Source organism: Triticum dicoccoides, chromosome 2A, assembly GCF_002162155.2.
Source record: "Triticum dicoccoides isolate Atlit2015 ecotype Zavitan chromosome 2A, WEW_v2.0, whole genome shotgun sequence".
Lineage (NCBI taxonomy): Eukaryota > Viridiplantae > Streptophyta > Magnoliopsida > Poales > Poaceae > Triticum > Triticum dicoccoides.
This window is the reverse complement of record NC_041382.1, coordinates 115713527-115719852: the sequence shown is the minus strand read 5'-3', so window position 1 is coordinate 115719852 and position 6326 is coordinate 115713527.

The window sequence follows — 6326 nt, the reverse complement described above, 5'->3', positions numbered from 1 at the left end:
AACCACTCGACCACTACTGAACTATGGGTCGACATACATGCCACAATTCTTACCTACAGCTAGTAACCCTACTCCTCCTATGCCACTGCCACAAGCTTCATCGTCCACTATGGATGATGGTCTAGCTAATCTTAGAGAGGAGATGGCTAAGATGCTTCGAGAGAATTTTGGAGTTGAGTTACCTCGGAATCGGATTTACCAAAATCCGTACCCCGAGTACTTTGATGCCATCTAGTGCCCTCCAGGATATAAAATTCCAAATTTTGTTAAGTTTAATGGAGAAGGCACAAAAACCACATGGGAGCATGTTAGTCAATATTTAGCACAATTAGGTGAGGCAGGCTCATCGAATGAATTGAAAGTGCGTTTATTTCCTTTATCATTAACTGGTACCGCATTTTCATGGTTTTCTTCTTTACCACATGGTTCCATTCGGGTTTGGTGGCAGCTAGAGCAGAAGTTTCATGATCACTTTTATAGCGGCGACAATGAGCTTAAGTTGTCACATCTAACATCGGTTAAAAAGAAACATGATGAATCGGTCTCCGATTACGTCAAGAGATTCAGAGAAACAAAAAACCGGTGTTTTAGTTTGGTGATAACCGAGAGGGACTTGGCGGACCTGGTGCTGAGTGGTTTGAGAACTCCCATTAGAGAAAAGCTAGAAGGCCATGAGTTCTTAAATATCAACCAAGTCTTACAAAGGGCTTTGGCTCAGGAAAGCCGAAGCAAAGACCTCAAAGAAGTGCATAGATACAAAGCCGATCGTCCAAAGATGAATATGGTGGAATATGATAGTGATCACTCAGACGATGAGAGTGATGTTTTTTCTACTGAATTTGTTTGGCCATCTAAAGCCAAACCCTTTACTTGCAATGATCTGAAACCGATTCATAAGAATCGTGACGAGGAGATGAAGTTTACTTTTAACATTGCTAAGTGTGATAGAATATTTGATGCTTTGCTGCAGGCTAAGATTATTAGAATATCTCATACATTACCGCCGTTTGAAGAGCTGAAACGGCGCGCTTATTGCAAGTATCATAATTCTTTTTCTCATGCTACTAATGATTGCAATGTTTTTCGACGACAGATACAATCGGCCATTAATGACGGACGATTGAACTTTTTTGAGATGCAAGTTGATAAACAACCTTTTCCAATGAATACCATGGATTTGGAGGGGAAGAAGCTACTCATTCGGTAGGAGGTAGCCGAATCTGCTAATAAAACTAATGCCATTATTGGTGAGCCCAGGAAAGACAAGGAGGGCAACAAGGTCTTAGGGAGACATGTTGTGCTTGATAAGCAGCCCGATGGCAAGGAAGTGATCAAAGTCACCATCAAGAATCCTACACTCGGAGGGCAACCGCAAGTGCAAGAAAATACTCGAGTTAAATTTGTCAAACCCAAGAGTCCAGAAGTTGGCAAGTGGAAGAGGAATGAGGCAAAAGTGCAGCGCAAGAAAATCAAGCCAACTTTTGATATGTTGTTGTCCAAGTATGCCAATCATGCGGCCGGTTCTAGCTCTAACCGGTCATCAAATTGGAAGTGCTCAAGGTCACCTCCTCGGGAAGAATTTCAGCATCATGCAAGGCCATATGGGTCGTGGGCGCCAGGACCATGGATGCCGCCACCCCCCTATGTGCCATACTACGTGGGGGACTTCAATGGAGGATGGAGGCAGCCCCCAATGGCCCCTTATGCTTTTCATCTGGGTCGGGCAGAACCAAGGAGGCCCGTTTGTGAGAGACTTTCTTATCCCACACGAGGCCGTTTGAACAATGGCGTCAATCAGCCAGTGCAAGATAATCAAAAAAGGGTCGGCAAGCAAGAATGGCGTGTTAAATCGCTAAGTGCTGCAATGGTCGAGTCAAGCAAAGGCAAGGAAAAAACCGATACCGACTCACTCATCTTGGGCTCCGAAACATTCGCCATACAACAGCTGATTATGCATAACGATCCGACTGAGCCGATACTTGCTATCGCGCCAAAGTACTTGGCTAATGACCTTGAAGGAAACAACAGCCAAGTAAAGATGAGAGATCCTAAATACACTCAGCCAAAGTGGTGTCCTCCAGGGTTGACAAAAACACAAAAGAGGAAACTACAGAGGTTAAGGAGTCAAGAGATGACAAAACAAGAAGCCGAGAAGCAAAGGGATAAGTTGTTCAATGACACTCGGCCCATGGTGCCTACAAAACAAGTGTGGAGGCCTAAGCAAATACAAGATGCAGTTGCTTCTACACCTATCACAACAGCACCTGCGCCACCAAAGGAGGACGATGCGACAGCTATTACATCATCTGCGACACTTCTTACTTCTCCTTCACTTGGACAAATTTCAGAATCGGTGGATGCACTTGAAGAAGAGGATGATATGTTGGACTATGAGTCTACGCTGGTTCATGAAGGTATGGATATCAATATGGTATATTACTTACCTGCTGAGTTTCGTGCTGTCAATAAGGAAGGGGAGGTGGCTCAGCTGGATTTTGGCCCTAAAAATGCAATATTCGAGAAGCCAAAAGACCCAGTAACGCATCTGAAACCGTTGTATCTCAGAGGTCATATCAATGGATCACCGCTCACTCGGATGCTTGTTGATGGTGGTGCTGTGGTGAATCTTATGCCGTATTCGGTCTTCAAAAAATTGGGGCTGCATGATGAAGAGTTGATAAAGACCAACATGGTGCTCAATGGATTTGAAGGCAAAGAGAAAACTGAAGCCAAAGGTGTGATGTATGTGGAGCTCACGGTGGGAAGTAAAACTTTGGCTACCACATTCTTTGTCGCTGAGGTGCAAGGTAACTACAATGTCATACTAGGCCGTGGTTGGGTTCATGCAAACCAGTGCGTGCCATCCACTATGCACCAGTTTTTGATCCAGTGGGTTGATGATGAAGTGGAAGTCATTTATGCGGATAACTCGGCCTGTGTTGCTTTGGCCGAGGCATTGGTGGATTGGCAACAGCCAAATGCTACTTGCTTGACGGGACGTGACTTGTCAGAATTCGATTTTCTCAGTGCAACCAAGAATGGTTTCGTGCCCGTCTCTTTAAAGCCGACTGAATGCAATCGGCTCCAAGGTATGATATGTTTAAATGGATCCTAACTCAGAGTGGTTACAAAAGCGACTTGTAGAATATTGGTCCAATGAGAACGGTATGTATGAGTCCATAGAAGAGTTAGATGATATGGATAAATTAGGACAAGGTTTTACATCAGCTGATCCATTAGAAGAGATAGATATGGGAGATGGTTCAACTCCTAGGCCGACATTTGTAAATGCAAATTTAAGAGCCGATCATAAAGCTAAGTTGATAGAGCTGTTGAAAGAATATGTCTGTTACTTTGCGTGGGAATATCATGAGATGCCAGGTTTAAGCCGAGAGCTAGTGGAGCATCGGTTACCTATAAAGGCTGGTTTTAGACCTTGCAGGTATGCCGAGTGGATTTCTAACATTGTCCCAGTGGAAAAGAAAGGATTCGACAAGTTGAGGGTGTGCATTGACTTCACAGGTCTGAATAGGGCTACACCCAAAGATGAGTATCCCATGCCAATAGCCAATATGCTTATTAATGACGCTTGTGGACATAAAGTTATTAGCTTTCTAGATGGTAATGTCAGATACAGTCAGATTTTTATGGCCGAAGAGGGCATGTCCAAGACAACTTTTTGTTGCCCTGGTTTTCTTGGTTTATTCGAGTGGACAGTGATGACATTCGGATTAAAGAATGCTGGCGCCACATATCAAAGGGCTATGAATTTGATTTTTCATGATTTACTTGGTGTCATACTTGAAGTTTATATTGATGATATTGTTGTCAAATCGGATGTTTTTGAATACCACTTGGCCGATTTGTGTTTAGCTTTTGAAAGAATGAAAAAGTATGGACTGAAGATGAATCCTTTGAAGTGTGCATTCGGTGTGTTGGCTGGTAAGTTTTTGGGTTTCATTATCCATGAAGATGGCATAGAGATTGATCCCAAAAAGATAGAGGCCATACAAAAGGTGGAAGCTCCAAGATGCAAGAGAGATATGCAAAAGTTCCTTGGCAAAGTCAATTACTTGAGGAGGTTCATAGCTAATTTGTCAGGGAAAGTTGATGCGTTTACTCCTATCCTTCGGTTAAAGAATGATACTGATTTCACTTGGGGGGCAAAACAGCAAGAAGCATTTGATATGATCAAGAGTTATTTGTGCACTCCTCCGGTGATGAAAGCACCCAAGCATAGGGAACCCTTCAGGCTTTACATTGCAGTAGAAGGAGAAGTTATTGGTGATGTTTTGACTCAAGAAATCGAGGGAAAAGAGCATGCTATTACATATTTGAGCAGACGCTTGTTGGGCGCCGAGACAAGGTATACATTTATTGAGAAACTATGTCTATGCTTATATTATGCTTGCACAAAATTGAGACATTATTTAGTGCCGAGTGCTTGTATAGTAGCTTGTCAAACCGATGTCATTAAATACATGTTGCATAGGCCAATTCTTAGTGGTGGAATTGGCAAGTGGGCTTATGCTTTGATTGAATATGATTTGGCTTATGAATCTCTAAAATCCATGAAAGGCCAAATCGTTGCTAAATTATTGTTGAACATCGGATTGATGACAAGTGTGACATTGATATAAACCTTGTCTCATTAGTACCATGGAGATTATATTTTGATGGTTCAGTTTGTAGCAATGGCCAAGGTGTTGGTATTGTTTACATATCTCCTCATGGTGCTATTTTTGAAGCCTCATGCCGCTTAGAATATTTTTGCACAAATAATCAAGCCGAATATGAAGCATTGTTATTCGGTTTAGAGATGTTGCTTGCTATAGGTGTTACACATATTGAGGCTTATGGTGATTCGTTACTAGTGGTGCAGCAAATATCCAAAGTCTTTCAGTGTTTGGACGAATCACTTAATGTTTATCTTAATAAATGTCTAGATATAATTTCTACGGATTGTTTTAGCATTGCTCATATATCTAGACATGACAATTGGAAAGCGAATGAGTTGGCACAACAGGCATCCGGCTACCATGTTGATCATGGCGTGTTTCATATTTCTGAAAAGCCGATGTCTAGTCTTGCCGACGTAGGGGAGGCCGAACCGGAGCCCACCATTTCGGCCATTAATGAAATATTCAATGCACGAGAAAGTCAAGACTGGAGGAAACCCATTGTTGATTATTTGTGTGATCCTAGTAGAAGGGTGGACAAGGCTGTTCGGCGGATGGCTTTCAAGTATACAATGAGAGATGATGATCTCTATCGCCGAACGGTTGATGATGTTCTTCTAAAGTGCTTGGACGAGGACCAAGCGAGAGTTGCTACGGGGGAGGTCCATGAAGGTATTTGTGGCACTCATCAACCGACTCACAAGATGAAATGGTTGCTACGACGTGCTAGATTTTATTGGCCGACTATGATTAATGATTGCTTCAAATATTACAAAGGGTGTGAAGCTTGTCAAAAATTTGGTGATATTCAGTTGGCTCCTACTGCTACGTTACATCCCATTATCAAGCCGTGGCCTTTCAGAGGATGGGGTTTAGACTTTATTGGACAAATTTATCCGTCTTCCTCAAAGGGGCATCGGTTCGTATTGGTGGCAACCGATTATTTCACTAAATGGTCTGAAGCAGTACCTCTCAAGAACATGACACATACGAAGGTGATTAAATTCATAACCGAGCACATTATTCATAGATTCGGCATTCCTCAAACATTGACTACAGATCAAGGCTCCTCTTTCCTGTCACACCAAGTTAGAGAATTTGCCGAATCTTATAACATAAAATTGCTCAATTCCTCTCCTTATTATACCCAAGCCAATGGACAAGCTGAGTCTAACAATAAAATTTTAATCAAGCTCATCAAGAGGAAGATTGAGGATAATCCAAGGAGATGGCATGAGTTGTTGTCTGAAGCTTTGTGGGCACATAGGATCTCAAGACATGGTGCTACAAAGGTGACTCCATATGAGCTAGTATACGGTCAAGAGGCTGTTTTACCGGTGGAAGTGAATTTGAATGCTTTGAGAATAGCCAAACAAAATGATTTATCGGCAGTAGACTTTTATAACTTGATGATGGACAATATTGATGAGATTGCCGATAAACGTTTGGCTGCTTTGAAGGCCATAGAGAGGGACAAGTTGAGGGTAGCAAGGGCTTACAATAAGAAGGTTAAGTTGAAGAATTTTCAAGTTGGCGATCTCGTCTGGAAAGTGATTCTCCCGATTGGTTCAAGGGATAGAAAATTCGGGAAGTGGTCTCCCAGTTGGGAAGGTCCTTTTAGAATTGCAAGAATAGTTCCCGGAAACT